This window comes from Microcebus murinus, chromosome 9 (genome assembly GCF_040939455.1).
Source record: "Microcebus murinus isolate Inina chromosome 9, M.murinus_Inina_mat1.0, whole genome shotgun sequence".
Lineage (NCBI taxonomy): Eukaryota > Metazoa > Chordata > Mammalia > Primates > Cheirogaleidae > Microcebus > Microcebus murinus.
In genome coordinates, this window is record NC_134112.1 from 73,909,037 (window position 1) to 73,929,375 (window position 20,339).

Genomic DNA, 20,339 nt, shown 5'->3' on the forward strand with positions numbered 1-20,339 from the left:
AAATTAAAAATAATACAGTATAACAGCTATTTACATAGCATTTGCATTATATTAGATATTATAAGTAATCTAGAAATGATTTAAAGTATATGGGAGAGAGGATGTGTGGACATTATATGACAATATTATGGTATTTTATGTAAGGAACTTGAACATCCTCAGAGGGCGCGTCCTAGAACCAATGCCCCACAGATAACAAGGAACAACTATGTATATATACACAGTTCAATGCTATTCAGTCTTAGAAAGGAGGAAGATCCTACCATTTATCACAACATGCTTGCACCTGGAGGACATTATTCTAAGTGCAATAAACCAGACATAGAAATAAAAATATTGTGCGATCTTAAATGTGGAATATAGAGAATGAAACAGAGGTCTTTCTATTTTATCTACTCTTCTGCTCTTCTCTTGTGGTCTGGGAGGGGAAGTCACCCAGGTGAAATGAGTTGAAGGATATCTAAGAATCTGACTGATTGTGAAACAGACTTAAACCCTTGTGATATACAACCTCTCTCGTTTTCAGAGATACCAGAGAATGACAATTCTTCAGAGTTTGTGGGATTATGTAATTTGATTATTTCTGGGTATTTCCCATTACTGCTTTAAATCTCACTTTTAATAGGAATACTGTGTAAGGATTCTTTTTCTTTTTTCCTGACCTCTTGAAAGTATGTCTTAGTAAATTTATCCTTTTATTGTTTTAGTGGGTTTTCTGGAAAAAGCAAAAGTGTATGTTTGTCAATAATCAGCCACTATTTCAAAACAAGCATGTCCATATATAAACTCTTCCCCCAGATATATATCATTCCCCTATTCCTCAATTTTATGTTTAAAAATTATCATTTTTCTGATTGCTGAGGTCAGATAGTTCTTTTCCTATCTTTTTCATCATTTTACCTTATCTAATCTGCCAATCAATCTTACCATTTCTTTCTCTAATAACCTCTCAGGATTTCCACTTTCTCTGCTTTCTTGATATCTCTATTCTGGCTCATCTGCATGCCATTTAAATTTCAGTTTAGTATAAAGAAACCAGTTAAATAAATTTGTGTCAGATTATTCATATGATAGATTTTGCACACTCAATGATCCATTCAGAAATGAGTGTTGGAAATATTTAAACTTCAAATTAAGGTAAAATCTGCTTCTACTAATTTAATCTACATAAGTAACACGATTTATTGATTTCTTACAGGGGAAAGAGAAGAAATAACAACCAAGGAAATAAATAATCAGTGTTTTATTATTATATCTTCTATTTAATTCAAATGGTCTTTGGAAAATACTTTTCCCAAATTAATTTTAAGCCCATTTATCTATTAAAATAAAAGCATATTAATGTATTTACTTAATATTGATTCAGTATTTATTCAATACTATCAGTAACTACTATGTATCAATTGTTGTGCTTTGATTCATTTATGCTTAGAAGAGGATAAAAATTTAAATATAAAAATTTTAACTTAATTTCCCAATGTTCCAAGTCTAGTAGGAATAACAAGCTTTTTTTCATACAAACAGGAGAAAATATGATATGCTAAGTGCTATAATAGAGGTAGGAACAAGGAAGTTGGGGAATAGAAAGAGTATAATTTAAATTCCATCCAACAAGCCTCTGGGGTAAAGGAAGGAGCAGTCAAAATTAGTATAGATAATAGGGAGAGAGTATTTGAAGCAAAAGCATCAAATAACAAGACAGGATGACATATTTAGACAACTAACTGTGTGCTCATTTATAATTTATCTTTGTATTTCCATCACCTGGATAGATGGCAACTCATACACTTAAAATATTATAAAATGAAATTCATTACATTTCATCGATTTAAAGTAATCGATTAATTAATCATCACCATACATGATGATTTCTTAAACCAAACAAAACACAAAAACTCCATGAGGTAGAGTTGGTCTTTCAGTACACATCATTTATCTTTGTTCTTGGAACTATACCCAATACACTGTCGTCCCTGCCCTCAGAATGATGAATAGCCCTGTTGGAGAAGACTGAGACTTGTGCACGTAGCACATAATCGAACAACATGTCCATGTGTATGCAAAGCAGGAGTTTTTATAGTAAGGGCTATGGAGCAGGAATCAGGACAGCTAGGTTTTATACTGAGACTTCTCCTTGATGAGCTGTGTGACCTTTTTGGAATCAATTATCTTTTCTGTATCCCATATTCTTAATTTAAAAGAGTGAATTATATTAGATAACTACTAAGTTTCTTTTCTGCTTTTCAGTTGTATGTGTATGTCAGTAAAATGACAAATGAACAATATTTCCTTGTCTCTATTCCTTCATAATTATGTTTGGCAAAGCTTGACCTTTGTTTTGAAGGTTGGCTCAGAAGCCAATGTGTCTCTCCTTTGAACTCCCATGGAATTGTATTGCTAGCTCTCTTACTGTTTATATAGAATAAGATTTAGAGTATAGGTGCTGGTTCCATACTGCTTGGTTTTATTATATGACTTTGCTGTCCATTTTCACCATTTCAACTGAACATTATGTTAGAGATTCAAGCCACTGCCAAATGTTAGGAAAATAAATAAAATTATTAAAAATTAGGAAAGAATTCATCATCTTTATAGGCAGACAACAAGAATATGTACATTGAAAATCCAAATATATACAGTATAGAGTTATATAGTTTAGTAGCTACAAAAAAGCTACTAGACTAGTAAGTGAGTTTAGCAAGATTGTATGATACAGTTCAATAAAAATCCACTTATATTTATATATATATTAGCAAGAAACAATTGGAAATGGAAATTTTTTAAAAAACCTTTACAATAGCTTTCAAAAACATAAAGTTATTAGGAATAAATTTAAAAAAATACTCTGTAAATTACAAAACACAGCTGACAGAAATTAAATAAAACCTAAATAAATGGAGAACTATATTGAGTTCATTTATCTTTACTGAAAATTATCCTCAACTGGTCTATAAATTCATTATAATTTCAATCAAACCTTCCACAGGCATTTTATGTAGAAATTATAATATGATTCTAAAATTTGTATGGAAATACATAGTACCTTATGTAAACAAAACCATCTTGAAAATATGAACACATTTGGAGGGCTCAACTACCTGCTTTTGAAATGTATTATACAGCCAATACTGCAGTCAAAAAAGTATAGTACTGATGTAAGTATATAGCTGTAAATAAATGAAATAGGCCCATTCATATATGGTTTATTAATTTTCAAATGTTACCAAGGTGCTTTTATGGGGAAAAAAGAGTCTTAAATAAATGATCTTGGAACAAACATTATCTATATGGGGAAAAATGAACTTTGACCCTTATGTTATGTCAAACATACAAATTAATTCAAAATGAGTCACAGATCTACCTAAATATAAAAGCTAAAACTAAAACTAAGATACAATGAAATTTTAGAAAAAAATATAGAAGAAAAACTACAAGGCTTTAGGCTAAGCAAAGATTTCTTAGGAGGTTAAAAAGTAGGAATATGAAAATAATTGATTAATTGAACTTCATCAAAATGACAAATGTATATACTATTTAAAAGAGCCTATGAAGTAAATAAAAAGGCAATCCTTGGCCATAGGAAGATATTCACAATGCATATATTGAGTTTTGAATTTGAATGATGAATATTTTTTAAAAGACTGTTACAACTTACAATGAATAATCCACTACAAAATAGGCCAAGGATTTAAACAGATGCCTCACAAAAAAGATACATAAATGGACAAAATGTACATAAAAATATTCAATATCAATTGTCATCAGGAAAATGCAAATTAAATCCACAATTATGTACAAATACATATTCATTAGAATGATTATACTTGAAAAAATTGACGATGCCAAGTGTTGGTGAGGTTGTAGAGCAACTAAAACTCTCATTCCTTGCTGGAAGATATATATAATTCTACAGTCACATTATAAAACATTTTTGGCAGTTTATTAAATAGCAAAACTCATGTATAATAAAACCTAACAATCTAAGTATTTGCCCAGGAGAAATGAAAACATGAGTCCCAAAGAGACTTGTAAAAAAATCTCATAGGACCTTTTTTTTAGATATCAAGATCATACCTTATGGTTTCTTTTATATGAAACTCTAGAAAAGAGAAATCTAATTTAGATTAGAAAGTGGGAGGGAAAAGCAGATAAGTTGTTTCCTGAGGTTGGTTGTATGGGGTTGAAATGACTGGGAATGCATATAGGAAACATTTTTGAGTGATGCTAGTCTTCTTTGGTTTGCTTGTGCTTACTCACTAAACTATATGCTTAAATGGGGACATTTTATTGTATGTAATCTAACTGAATCAATTTTATTTCAAAAAGATTTAGGGAATTTTTTTTATTTTAAATGAAGTAAATTCCAATCATCCCCCAAATTATCACATTCTTTCATATTATGAGGTGTCAGCTCTACCTAGGCCAGTCCTGAGGATGAGCTGGTCTTCCTAGCCCCATTTTCAAACAACATTTCTCTTTACCAAGAATCCAAGATACTTCATAATAGCAGCCTCAAACTTAGTGGAGGACAAAACCTATGTCTTCTCAGCATCCTGCTGTCATGTTTCCTCCAGCAATAAATTTGCTGATATTAAAGCTTGTATTTAAAAGAGATACTCTGTTCATGGTATTCATGCATTATACTATATTTCAAAAGAGGATTATCTGTTTGAATGTGAAAATAAATATAAATGTTATTAGAACTCTATAAATGATCTCTCATTATATTCTATCCAACTTAAATATATTTTCATGGGGATTTATAAAGATTTATAAAGAAATATTATTGGAAATATAAGTTAAATTTTCAGTTGCTTCCAAATGTTTGCCTTTACTCCCTTCTTTTCCCAGAAATTACCGCTTTTGCTTTGCTGAGTTCATAAGCACTGAATTAATCATGACTCAGTAACTATGGCAATATAGTCTAGACTAGACAAGCCATATAATTATTATTCCTGTATAAAACATTAACTTTTACTTTATTTCCATCAGATTAAAGATATCATAGTAATTTTTAATGATCACGTTTGCTCTTATTAGAAGTGTTTGCACATTGTTGTAAAAGTCAAAAACTCAGGCCAGTTTTACTGATATTCCATCAGAAAATGATTTAGGGACTAAAGCAGAGCATACCTAGATTTTTATCCTATGAAAGTGAAAACTATATATTGTAAGGTGCTGACTACCTTCACCCTTTAATGTGTTACCCAGACTATTTGTTGCTCATAGTTGAATGATACATACATTTAAATTACTTTATAATTTGCTGTATTTGTTTATACATCCAGTTTGAAAACTTTCAGTAAATTGAGGATTAATCATAATTTTTTTGCTACAGATTTTTAAAATATGTCTTGATGACTCAGTATAGTATCCATGTGTTCAATTTTCAAGCTCCAATATTGCAGTTTGGGTGTTGTATGTTGTTTGCAGATTTTTAATTCTGCTCAAATAAGTACAAAATTGTATATAGCTGAATATATCCCTATTGGCATACATATGAACAGGCTCCATCACTAATGTAATCCTTCTAAAGATTACAAGAGTCTGCCTAGATATAAAAATTCAATGATGAGTATGCTTTATAAGCTGAAATTGATGAGGGAATAGATCTATGTAGAGTCTAGACACTTTACAGTTTGTGACTTGAAGTCAAATCATATTTTCTTTTCTTAAACTATATTTCTTTGACTATAAGCGGCAATTCATTCACAATATTCTATTCATGGATAAGAGTAATGCCACCAAAGTGTTGAAGAAAGAGAAGTACATGAGTCTAATAAATTTGGAAAAGTCAAGCATTACCATTTACCAACCTTAATTCCAATTCTAAGGAACTTGGCTAATTACATAGCAGAAATCCATATATAAGCAATGTTTGCTTTACACAGATACTAATAAATTATTTTTACAGTGCAATTTAGGTTCTCAATCAATTCCACAATCTCTCATTAATATCTATGCCTGTAAACATGCCTTTACAATGATGGATAGAGTCAAAGTTTTTTTTAAGACAATGTTTTATTAGCTTTTTGTAACCTAGCTTGTTTCAAATTATGTTTAGTCACTTGATAAATGCTTCTCATGTTTTCCTTTTCTCAAGAGGTAATATGGCATGAAGCCATAAAGAGCTTTGCATTTAGGGTCAGAAGAAAACCCCTACTCTGTCTGACATGTGAGATGAAAAGACAAATTGAATAGCATTCCATCGTTGCAGAATTTAAAATATGATAAATGTAATTATACAGTGTAAAGTTTTATAGGAGTAAGCAAGCAGTGTAGGGTTTTGACAAAAAAAAAAAAATTAAAGAGGGCAATATATTTGAATAGGAAGTTGCCAGATAGAGGAAAGAAATAGAACTAAAATCAGAAGAAAGAGCCATAACATATGCAAAGAAACAAGAAAAAAATTTGTAGTGTTCTGAAATGGCTACTAATATATTATAGTATGTGTATATTAGTGGCAGTTTTGGGTTTGTGGGGAGGGGAAAGAGGTGCAGAATTGCAGAAAATGAAATGGAACCATAGCAGAGAGTATTATAACTTTATGCTCCAGGTAATGGTGAGTTCAGTAAAGGAGTGAAGTAAATTCTTTTTAGTTTTAATATGCAAATTATGGCTATGTACTGTAGAACTTACCTGGAAGGAAAGGGAAGTTGTTGCAGGGAGGCCAATATTAGGAAACTATGATGACAGGCCACATGGAAGAAGAGGGTTTATAGTATGGTAGGAATGAAGAGGAATGATTAGATTTGAGAACAACTTTATACCTTGTTATACGTACTTTGCTTAAATAGGTAGCTACTAAACTTTTCATAACCTTAACACAGAAGACATCTTAATTCAAATTCTTATTTTACCTTATTCAATTAAATTTTTTCATATATCCAGTAGCCATACTGTTACTTCGGGAAGAAATGTCATTTATTTCCTCATTCCAAATTTTCCACATCAGTATCTGAAAATGGCTCATCTTGTTGGGATCACTCAGATCCTAATACTCAGATTTTAATAGGGAAGCTTTTTACATTTTTCCTCGTAGGTCAGAATTCATTTTTTCTTCTTCTATTATGCCCATGCTACATAGTTTATACCTTCCATCCTAACTTTTATTTTTATTAATATTTTTTTGCTACCTTTACCATGTAATAGGATCCTTAAGATTGGAACCCTGCTATATTTGAGAATCTATGACACAGATTCCCTTGATCATAAACATGCTATAAATGTATGGCAAAAAGAAAAATAATTGATTCAAACTTCACCATAATCTAGATAATGTTATCTTCAAGTGATAAGAAACTGCCAAATGGTGTCTGTGGTAGAAAATACTATAGAATCCACAAGTGTATAATTTTTATGGGTATATTCATCTTCATTCATGTCTCTATATAAAAGATAAACCTAGTTTTAAATTCCACCCATAAATTTGAGAATTGACTCTTATTCTCAAATGTATTAATATTAATGTAACATCTTTCATATTTATTCTATTGTAATTTTGACTGTGAAGTTTTATTATAATATCTTTCAGGTTGATTTATTCAAGTTACCATTTCTACTAATAGTAAACCATTACTCATATAGAGTTTTGGTATATTTAAACAATCATAGCCTTAGTCATATGGTGTTTTGGTACATTTAAGCATATTCTTTCAATGACTAAAATGGAACATAGGGAATGGAGGTTTATATTTAATTATACCACAGTTTGTTAATAAGTATTTGAGTAATGCGTCCTGATATATTACTTTAACTGCGCCTCCATTATAAAGGCTATTTTGATGTGAGACCTTGTTTTTTCATAAATTCAGATTTTTAGTATCTGTTCATTCATTATTCCATAAACACTACAAAAATTTATACCAAGAAATATGGTAATGTTTTCCCACACATTACAGTTGTGGTGTGGTAGATGGCACTTTTCAAATATGGCTGCAATAATATCTCTAGTTCCATATGATCTTTTAGAATCTTGCCACTCTCTCATCAGGCGGTAGAGTTGAAGTCCCCTTCCTTTGACCTTGAATGGCCCTGTTGAGACGATAATAAACTGGTAGTGACATTATATGACAGCCAAGATTAGTCATCAAAGCAATGTAGCTTTTGATTGGCTCTTGCTCTGGATGCATGTCCTCGGAACCAGGCCATCATGTTGTGAGGAAGCCCAGGCCACAGGGAAAGGAACTAAGGCCACCAGCCCTCAGTCTTGCCTGACTTCCCACTTAACCACCACCACCGTCAGCCATGTGTGTTTATGCCACTGACTTCCTTGCCAATCCCCAAACACATTACAGAATAATGAACAAAATGAAATGATTGCTGTTACTTTAGGCTGCATGGTATGGAGAGGGGAGTTTTAAAAGGTAATAGTAATAGTAATCTGAACAAAAGTAAATATCGCATTCCTAAGAGGCACATCTTGCATTATAGAGCATTTTCTTGCAATGTGAACGTGACCTCCAGGACAGCCAAGCTTGTTCTGTTTGGTTGGCTTCTGTATTCTCAGTGCTTAGAACAGGGCTTGGCCCACAGTATGGACTCAGTACATAAAATAATAATGAATTTATAATGAGAGATATATAAATCAGAGATAAAAGAATAATAAAGGCTTTTGAGGAACATATATAATCAAAGAAAAAATCTGCAAAAAAAAATTTGTCAGAATGTTATGTAAATTTATGAAAATGTTAATATACATAAGAATTACCCAAAATTGTGCATTTAAAACCATAAGAATCTTAAAATGTAATATACATTTATTTCACATTCAATTAGTGTTTAATTTTAAAAATATGACTTATACTGACCCTCAACAGCATTACTAAGTGTATATAGCAACTTTATATTTAATTGTATGTATTTGTTCACTTAACATTTTACTAGTACCTAAGATAGGAATTTACTTAAATATCTCAAAAACATATTTCATCATTTTTTAAATATCATGTAATATTTGTAATTTTGATTCAAAAAGTATTATGTTACCTTCCCCCAAACTATTCTTCTGATTTCATTATTCATAATAGAAGTTGCAAGGTAGGTTGTGTCTTTCTTAATGTTTTCTCCTAAATGAAAAGGTCCCTGCTGATGATATCAATCCAAAGATTCAGATTCAAGCATGTGTTTTTCCATTTTAACTACTTGAAGCAAAGCATATCTTTTTCAAGCAACACATAAGGCTTTTGGGGAAAATTCCATATCTGAAAAATGTTTATTATTTACTTTGAATTGTGATGCATAGCTCATTCCTACTATGATTGACAAGAATACACATTAAGTAAATAGGCAGAGGCACATAAAAATCCGTGTGAGAAAAATTATCGAGTGAGAAGTCACTGAGTAGTATATTATTAGCCATTTGATATTTCTGTAATATAAATTTATCTGAGATAAATCTTAAAAACTTCCCTCAGAAATATTTATACACATCCTAAAAATCAGCAAAACTGTTTATGGATTAGTGTCATTTATAATAATTAGGCTCCATAAATTCAGAAGAAATATTGTGAATAAAATATTTTTAAAACAAATTTATTAAAGTATCAAAAACATTATCCCATTTAGGGAAATGATATCTTGGACAAAAATAAATATTTATGCAATGATAGATTATCCAAATAAAATAATATTTTTTATTTTATTTTGTTCCAATAATTAGATATAATAAATGCCTTAAAACTTATCAAAAGACAAGGTTTATGCCTTAAAAATTATAAACACACTATAGTTAATGTTAAATACAGTTAGTAATGTTCCACTTTTAAATTATCTCCTATGGGAAGTTTTTGACATTAAAAAACAAAAGAAGAACAAAAACTCACCACATATGAATTTCATTTAACCTATTGCTCTTGACCTTATTTCCCAAGGTGGTTTAGTAAAGAATGAAGATGAAGAGCTTTGTTTTTCAAAGGCAAATGTTTAACAGCCTCATCCATACAGACACTATATTTTAAGTTGTTGGCACAGTCTTTTATATTGCTTATAAGACATAAGTGATAAATTTGATTTTGTAGATATATTACATTTTGAAGTTTAGAATGTTGTTTTTCAACTGCCAGATAAACACCCTAAAACACAAAAACACAATGCTAATATCACACTGAGTAAAGAATGCTGAATGTATTACCTCTTCTGATATTTATCAAAATTTATAAATAGGATAAAAAATGTACCATAGTCTATTGCAAGGAGCTATCAAGCTGAAGAGAACTTAGATATAATTCTGCTTTTGAAAATGTAGAATACCAGATAGCTACATAGTTAATAATCTTCCAGACTAGTAAGAGTTTACCAACATTAGCATAAATAATTTTACGCAAAAATATATTATGATAAAAATCTATTATTCTTTCACTTTCCCAAATATTCATTGAATCTCTCCATTTTGTTTATTCCTCATTCAGAATGATTCATTAAGTATTAAGTAGTAATACTTCTTAGGAACCTCTGAGAGCTGCCATCTGCTTATATTTTCTGACATATTCCTTAAATTTAATGCTTCTAAAGCAAGGAATTATTTGTGGATCCCTTCACTCTTCTCAACATCAAGTTGATTATTATTTCCATGCTTTTGCTTATGCTGTATCTTCCATCATTTCTGGGCAGATTTTTGCCCTGAATGTTGTCATCTCTTGACAAAATTTGACTCAGCTTTAAAAACTCAGTTCAGGAGTGTGTTGGGTGTCTTTAAGGTGATCCCCATATCCAGAGATTCACTAGAAAGACCCACAGGACCAGATGGAGTCTGGTCATGCAGGTACCTTCTGCCTAAAATGTATGAACATTACAGACTCCCAGAAGAAGAGTGTTCAGTATAAACCATATTGTTTGCACAGTCAAGGCACAGCAAGCTACCTTCATCAGTTAACTATTGACTGAGAACCAAGCAGCCAGATGTCATTGGAGGGGCCAGCCTTTCAAGCAACCTTTCTAAAGATAGCAGTCACAGGTCTGCTATGTCAACACTTTTCTGTGCAAGAAGTAATCCCCTAAAGCATCTATTTCTGATTCCTGGAAAATTAGCTGCTGACATTCAGTGCTCCCATGGTTAACTGTGTTATAGTATTTCCTACTTTGGAGTAGCAATACTAATTTATGGAGCCTTCTTTCCCATATTACCCATGAATATCACTTACATGGAATTTAAACAGTAGGAAAAAGTTGGAAAAAAGTTTGTTGAAAAATGAAATAATGGATTATTAAGTGCCATTTCTACTTAAGGTCTATATAGTTCATCCCTTTTCCTATCCTTTTCCTTTCCTGAATAATTCAGTCTAGATATCATTAAGTAATATATCTTCTTTGCCACTGTTAGTACCATATGCAAGTATGTGTCAAGGTGTAGAGAGAAGGTAGGTTGAGTCATGGTGCCTGAACCTTGGGTGTTAGAACTGAGTCATCCTAACCAGCATGAGGAAGGTATCCGCATTTGGAGGCAACTCAGCATGTTGTCTCAAAGTCTAGCAGAGGAGGGAGGGCATCCAAGTAGAGGGAGGCCCAAGGCAGGATTCTGGATCTTGGAGCAGGGATAGGAGGGTGTCTACACAGGGGTGGAGTAGTGGTAGCAGCGGCAGCAGAGAGTATTGGAAGTATGAGGAAGAGTGGCAATAATGAGTTATTGGTTACATGAAGGAAGACTGATCTTAGTCAATCAATATAAGCAAACATATTTAGGATAAGATAAAGGACTCTTATTGTACAATGAGGGCACTACAATTGTGGAAAGAAAGTAAACAATTATGTTAAATTGGGAGTATCAGGATGGAGAGGGAGATAACAGTGTGAATTTACAAATATATATTATTTAATAATATATACATATATTATTATTTCTGTTCCCTGAAAAGGCCTAGGTTTTTTTAATAAATTTTCAGTAAGTTTAAAAAAATTGTATATGTATATTTAGAGAGATAAATATAGACCTATATTTACATGTATATATAATATCTAAATTATATATTTATAATTTAAAAAACTATATAGTATATATGTCTCTAGTCTCTGTAGTCCTAAGATATAAGCACAAAAGAGTTTTAAATATTTTCAGATTCTTTAGCCAAATATGGCACTGGTTATTTTTATGAGAATGCACTTCTCAGTTATTAAGTAAATGGTATATATGAGTGCCAGTAAAATGTATTATTACTCTTGATCTCAGTTTCTTTAAAGCTCCTGCCCCGCTCCCAACCCCACTTTAAGATTAATTCACTGCATCAAGAGACCTGGAAGTGAAATTGAAAATCTAGTACAGGATACTAATTTTCAAAGACTTAATACAAAAAAAAAAAAAATCCCACCAAATTTCTAGACAATCTAAGACTGTAAGCTCAAGTCTTCCATTAAACTATTCCATCTTCTATGTTGAAACCCTACTATAACCTCTATCTTAACATGTCAGTATGGAAGGGAGTATCTTCTTTCCCAAAATAAGTTTTCCTTCTACTTTCCTATTTCTTGTAATAACTGTCCCAGTCACTGGGCTCAAACTCTGTCACCTATTTCTTCTTAGTCTTCTATTTCCAACATTCAGATCATCACATATAATACATTTTTCTTACAATTTATCTTATGTCCATCCATCATTTACTTTTTTATTACACCCTTCATTTGCAGTAGTATATTTTTTTCTGTCAGTTTCTTTTCATTTAGATTTCTTCTGTAAATAGCTTTAATGAAAGAAAGCATATTTGTTATTTTTCTCTTTAAATCTGTTATATAAATAAACATAGTCAAAAAGGGAATAGGATGAATGTTGGAATATATTTTCTAACCCTTTTCTCCTCTAACTTTGCAATTTCTTTTTCTAGGTAAACAATTTCTATTTCCCCTGTAGTATCTTCACTTCACATCATATATTCTCTAAACTTCTCTTTTCATATTTTAGATGTTTTAAATATTATATCTTAATATATTTAAAATATATTCTTTCTGTTTTCTTTTGACTATGCAATCCTTTGCTAGGATAGAAAAGCTGTGCTTTCCAAATTTCTTTATTTAGAATAAAATTCATATTTCAAAAAAATTATATTGAAAATTAGACACCTATGGACCAAGAACATCAAAAGCAATTACTTAAGCATTCCAAGGTTGTTGCTCTCCGCAAATCCTTAAGTAGAGAACTCTTTTTAAAGTCCGTGGGAGTTCTGCCCCCACAAAGCTTTCACACAAGGTGGAAAGAATAAGAATTTAAACGTAAATAAGTAGAACAAACTTTAATAAGCTCTCTCAATCAGTATTTACCTGAGGGACTGGAACAGCTGCAATGTAAAAGCCTGCTTAATAACCCTCTATTAAATAATTTTCTTTATTTAAATTAAAATCCAATGCAGGCTAAATCATAAACAAATAAGATTTACATAGTATCACTTTCCAGAAGTGGGGTAATACAAGGATCCTCTATTAACCAAATATTTTTTAAGTATTGTATTGTTCTGCTTTTTTTTTTTAAAGTCTACTACTTTGAGTGATTTATTAAAGCCAACCACATAATTGTATATAAAAATAATGAAGTAAATATACTTTGTATATCAAAGTGGCCTGCTACAGCATATTAAATAGTTTCTAAAGAAAATAAACAGCAAATTAATTGCCAATTTTCTCACAGAATGTGGCTTCTTAAATGATGAAAACCTTGTAAGACTTCTTCAAGGTTTTCCATAGCCATAAACTATTTGGAAGTAATTTATCTTCTTTGCCATTGTTAGTACCATATGCAAGAATCTGCTTTTCTCCGGTTTTAGAAAAATAAAACTTTTGTTTCTTCAGAACTCTTGCTGCTTCTTCTCATTTGTAGTCACAATTTCAGTTTATGGCACTGGAATTATTCCATAGCAATTAATCCCAAAGTTATAAATATGATAATGAGTCCAACAAGCAAATTTATGTGTTCCTTCTTATCTTTCCTCTTTCCCCATCTCGACAAATGAACGATTTCTTAAAGAATGAAAAACTTAGGAAAAGATTTTGAAATGACACTCATAAGCAATATTATTTTTGGATTAAAAGAGATGTTCATGCTCTCTCTCTCTCTCTCTTTCATTCCAAATTTCAAGTTCTTTTAGGGCAGGTTGGTCTTGAATAACTTGAGTCATTCTAGTAATTCAACTTAGTTCCTTACACATTGTGAATGATCAATAATAAAAATGTGTTTCTCTTTATCATTTACCCCCTACTTTCTTAGGTTCCAGAAACAAGTATCACCATTCATAAGACCAAGAATATTTTAATAAGAATAAATATTCTTTTTAACACCTTTATTGAGGTATAATTGACAAAGAACTGCATAGATTTAATGTGTGCAATTTGATGAGTTCGAATACCATAATCCCACACATGATCAAGCTAACATAACCTCACCATAATCAAGGTAACAGACATATCCAACACCTCCCAAAGTTTCACTGTTTCCCCCCCACCGCCTTTTTATGGTAAGAATAGTTAATGTGAGATCTACCTTCTCAACAAAAAATATGCTTTATGTTCAAATAACCACTGAGTTCTTTTATAATGACAACCATCTGATAGGCAGGATTGAGGCTATAACATAATGGTTAGATTTTGCACATCTATTTAAAAAAAATTATTAGCCTTATGCAGTTCCAGTCACATAGAATGTGACGGATTCTCAGTATAGTATTGTGGGAACTTTGACAGTTGAGTCCATTTAATTATATAAAATATATTTTAGATTTTCTGCATATTAGAATAAAGGCCCTGAAAACAGGTTATTTTTAATAGTAAATGTTCAAGGTCTGAAACCTGAAAAAGGGAAGGACTTTTGAAAAGAAGTTTGTGAATGGTACTAGTAAAGGGAAGAAAGAAGTTGAGCTCAGGCTGCCAACTTGTCTTTTTAATAGTGGTTCAAAGAAGACACACCGCCCTTTCCCTGAACACCATATTCTAGGGGTATTGTGAAATTTTTGAAATCTCAAATATGTTTTAAGTATTTAACTAGCCTTAGCTATGCTGTGACTTTCACATGTCCCCTTTATCTTACTAGTATATCAGATTTTATTTCTCAGGGGAACAAAGGGGATAAAAGAGACAACTTGTATACCTCTTCCAATGAATAAAGAATCAAAAAAAAATTACCTTAGGCTAAAGCACTATTGCCAAATTCAAAATAGTATAGAACTCAGAAAGTGAACAGAAATAATCTACATATTTTTTCTATAGAATCACAATTTTTATGAAATTTTGCAATTTGTGATCAAATACTTTAGAATAAAATGCTGATTTTTTTCTTTATACTTAACAGTATAAACAAATACAGTTTTCTAAGAAAAAAATTATATATAAAAACCTTAAAGTTGCTAGATTTCAATCAAAATTTAATGCACATAATTTCAATTACTGGCCACAGGTTTTGCTCATTTTATAGGTGAATTGAATTGCTTTCTTAATCCGGTGCTATTCTTTTTAAAAATAAAGGCAATACTATGTTAAAATTACCTAATACAGACTCATAAAAAAAAAAAAGAGTTTTCTGGAAAGAGGCTCTAAAAATGTAGTCAGATGTACTAAATTTATCTTATTTTAAATAGATCATCTAGATATTTAAATTGATCCCTCTGAGATGTTAGCATAACTGGTTAAAATATGGGATAAACAGATGTAGTAATACCCTCCCCATGGCCACAGACTGGTTTTCTGCACTGGCCAGAGACCTCCCAGAGATGTATGCACCTATCTATGCAAGTGTATCACCAGTACTGAAAACAATAGCATGTGGAAAAGAGACTACTATTTCAGATACTGGTGTATTCATGGAGCTAAAAGAATCTGTGCTTTAGGGTCAAAAGGCCTGGGAATGAGTCAGTTTCTTCCATTTAATTGTATAATGTAATCCTGGGAAATCATTTAACCTCCTTGAGCTTTATTGCCTTTTGGGTAAAATATACATAAAAATAATACTGACCTCACAAAGCCTTTTCGAGAATCAACTATAGTGAATACATTGAAAACACACTTTTTATAGAGTGATACACATGTGGCTCATTTGTTTTATTATTAACATAAATTTTTTTCAATGTACATCTTGCTAGTAAATCAGCTTGATTTTCTATGAACCTTTTGGAGAGTTATGATAAAAATCTATAATTAAAAAAAGGTGTATATTAACTATCTAATTAAAGTGTTCATTTTCTCATTCAACATTCACTATATTTCTATTGTGTGCCCAATATAGTACAGATACTTAAGATACAGAAATAAAAGACCAGTGCTTTCCCTCAAAAAGGTTACAGTGTAGTGGCTAAGAAACAGAAAGACACCCAAATATCATCTAAGCCGTCACAGTCTCTGATGAAGCACATGAGCTGGACATACTTTTGAAGAGATTAGGCAATAGTTATTGGAGGATGTGACTCTTGAGCTGAGTAGTTGATAACCATGGGAAAAGGATGTATAGACATGCTAAATTCTGCAAACTAAAAAGAGCTTAGCAAGACCATGAAGTAGGCTAATGTTAAAATGTCATGAAATAATGTTTATATGGCAGAGGGAGTTGAAATCCTAAACAATTCTATGTTCCCTTCTAAGGACTGATTTCTGAAAAAAATGGAAGACTATTAAAAGTGGTTGAGACATGACTATAAGTTCATTCAAACACAATGCTCTAAATAAAAGGCATACAAGTTGCAATAGAAGAAATAAAACAGACTCTATTTGTAGGGGGCATGATTATGATTCAAGAACTAATAAGAAAGTTCAACAAAATTGCAGGATACAAGATCAGTACATAAAAATCAATTGCATTTCTATGTGCTAACAAAGAAACTATTGAAATTAAAATTTTAAAAATCACAATACTATTTATAACTGCTTCAAAGGTAATAAAATATTTAGGTACAAATCTAATAAAAACACGTACAGTGTACTGAAAATTATAAAATGCTTCTAAAAACTTTTTTTTAAAAGACCTAAATAAGTGGAGAAACATACCATCCTCATGGATTGAAAGATTCAACATGGTAAACAAGCCAAGTCTCTTCAAATTTCTTTGTAGGTGTAATATAACATCTACTAAAATCCCAGTAAGGATTTTTTTTTTTTTTTTTTTTGTAGATGTAGGTAAGCTTATTCTAAAATTTTATATGGAATGGTAAGACTCTATAATAGCTAATACTATTTTGAAAAAAATAGAAAGTGGAGGAAATCATTCTATTTAAGAGTTACTATATAACTATAGCAATGAAGAAGAAGTAGTGTTAGTAGTGGTATAATATGTAGATCAATGGAATAGAATAGAAAACCTATAAATAAATCCACAAAAATATGTCCAATTGATTCTGACAAAGGTGTGAAAACAATCAATATAGAAAGAGTAGCCTTTTCAACAAATGGTGCTAAAGACTAGATATCCATAGGAAAAAAAAGTAAAACCTGACCTAAACATCCTACCTTACACAGAAAATTAACACAAATTAGATTGTGGACTTGATTTTAAAGTGTAAAACTATAAATCATTTAGACAAAAATAGAGAAAATCTTTGGGATTTAGGGATAGGAAGAGTTCTTAGACTTGACATCAACAGCATGGTCCATAAAAGGAAATACTGATAAATGGGACCTCATTAGAATTAAAATTTTTTGCTTTGCAAAAGATCCTATGAAAAGTATGAAAAGACAAGTTACAGACTAGAGAAAATATTTGCAAACAACATATCTGAAACAGGACAATTATTTAGAATATATAAAGAGCTCTCAAAAGTCAACAGCAGAAAAACAAACAATCCAATTAAAAATAGGCAAAAGACAAGGAACACACATTTTGCTGAAGAGTATATACAGATGGCAAATATGCACATAAAAATATGTCCAACAAAATTATCCATTAGAGAAATGCAAATTAAAACCACAATGAGATATCACCGTCAAAGATAAACAAAGCTGGATGGAAACTCGTTAAAGTGGTAAGGTCAGGTTTTAATCAGTAATATACTATTGCAATAGGGAAGAGTCCAACAAGAATTGAACTCAAGTTCAATTTGTACAGAGGTGACTGAGCGTGGGGAGAATAAGGGAATAGGGAGAGGGGTGAGCAGAGACTCAGCAGAGTCACAGAAGAGAAAAATTTGTAAAAATTGGGAAGGTGGTTGGTCCATGTGAAACGCACTTGTGCTTGTTACTGGTGTTTATTGAAGTTAGGTTCATACCTTTCCACAGAGGCTGGGAGACAGGGTCCCTATCTTCAGCTGTTGGCTGGAATAAATAAATTCTTTCAGCAGCCTTGAATCTTCGCAGGCAAAGCCATCTTAAAAAGTTTATAGACTGCATGATTCCTTTTAGATAAGATTCTTTTTCTTTAATTTTTTTTTTATTTCATCATATTATGGGGGTACAAATATAGTCAAGGTTACATATACTGCCCTTGGCTGCGCCCCCCCCCCATCGAGTCAGAGCTTCAAGCATGTCCATCCTCCAGGTGGTGCGCATCGCATTCATTATGTAAGTATACACCCATCCCCTCCTCCCTCCTCCCACCTGCCCGACACTCGATAAAAGTGTTTTGTGGGTTTTTTTTTTTTGACATTTTGGTTACATTTTATATCTTTGCCTCTCCCTGGAAGGGTTAGAGGTATGCCCTTCCCCTCCACAATGCTCACCACATCCCTAAGATGTGGGTCTACCCCCCCATTCCCACAGCACTACCACCATTTGAGCACCATAGTTTTAATCAGATAAGATTCTTGAATTGACAAATTATAGAGAAGAACATGTTAGTCGTTGATGGGAGTTAGGGAAGGGGGAAGGATGAAGGCTGTTGTAGCTATAAAAGAGGATCCTTGTGATGGAAACATTCTATATGTTTACTGTGGTGGTGGTCACACAAATGTACACATGTTATAAAATTGGACAGAACTAAATGCAAACAAAAACATTAATGTTTGCAAAACTGGTGAAATCTGATAAGGTCAATGGATGCTATCTGTTTGTGTTCCCAGAACATTCGTATGTCGAAATCTACTCACCAGTGTGATGGTATTAGGAAGTAGAGTCCTGGGAGGTGATTAGGCCATGAGGGTCATGATTTGGTCAGAGCCCTCATCATTGGGATTAGTGCTGTTATAAAAGAGGCCCCTGAGAACTGCCTCCTCCTTGCATCAAGTGACACAGCTAGAAGGCACCATCTATGGGAACCAGAAAGCAGGCCCTTACCAAACACCAAAGGTACTGGCTTCTTGACCTTGGATTCCCCAGCCTCTATAATGGTGACAAATACATTTCTGTTGTTTATGACCCACTCAGTTTATGGTATTTTATTATAGTAGCTTGAATGGACTAAGAGTATCAACAGCAATCTCCTGTTTGTGATTTTATACTATAATATCCAAGATGTTACCTTTAGAGGAAACTGGGTGATATGTATAAGGAATCTCTATTATTTCTCACAACTGCATGTGAGACTATAATTATCTAAAAATGTTTTTTTTAATCACTCTAGGTACAGTATAAGGACAGACTGGTAATGAGTGTGAATATATAAGGCTTATTGGGTCATCGGATGAGTGTATGTCTTTTCTGGGGAGAAGGAGTGAAAATTGGGATGACCACCAGGTTTCTTTCCTATCCTTCATTGACTAGGAGAGAAAACAGAAGGAGTAGATGGTTGGAGAAAAGGAGCGATGAATTCAATTTTGAGCCTGCTGACTTTGTTTTCCATGTAATCAACCAAGCAGTGTATATAAATGAGAAGACAAGAGGAAAGAGCAGGAATCCCTGGGCAAGGGAAACACACAGAGCTCTGCTAGATTTTCTATACTTACTCTCCATATACATGAATGAACAATAAAATATCAGAGTCACATGTATATCAGGGCAAGAGGATTTCTGAATTCATAGGTAAGAGTAAATACATTCATGTATCTAATAACATTTCAGTGAAGGACAGACCACATATAGATGGCAGTTCCATAAGATTATAATGGAACTGAAAAACTATCACCTAGTGATGTTGTAGTCATTGTAAAATCTTTGCTTAATGCATTGATTTCGGGTTTGTGGTGACACTGATGTAAACAAACCTACTTTGCTGCCAATCATATAAAATTATAGCACATACAATTATATGTAGTACGTAATACTTGGTAATAAATGACTATGTTACTGGTTAATGTATTTATTTTACTATACTTTTTATCATTATTTTAGAGTGTACACCTTCTACGCATAAAATAAAAGGTTTGTTGTAAAACAGCCTCAGGCAGGTCCTTCCAGAGGTATTCCAGAAGAAGGCATTGTTGTCATAGGTGGTGACAGCTCCATGTGTGTTCTTACACCATAAGACCTTTCAGTGGGACAAGATATGAAGGTGGAAGACAGTGAAATTGATG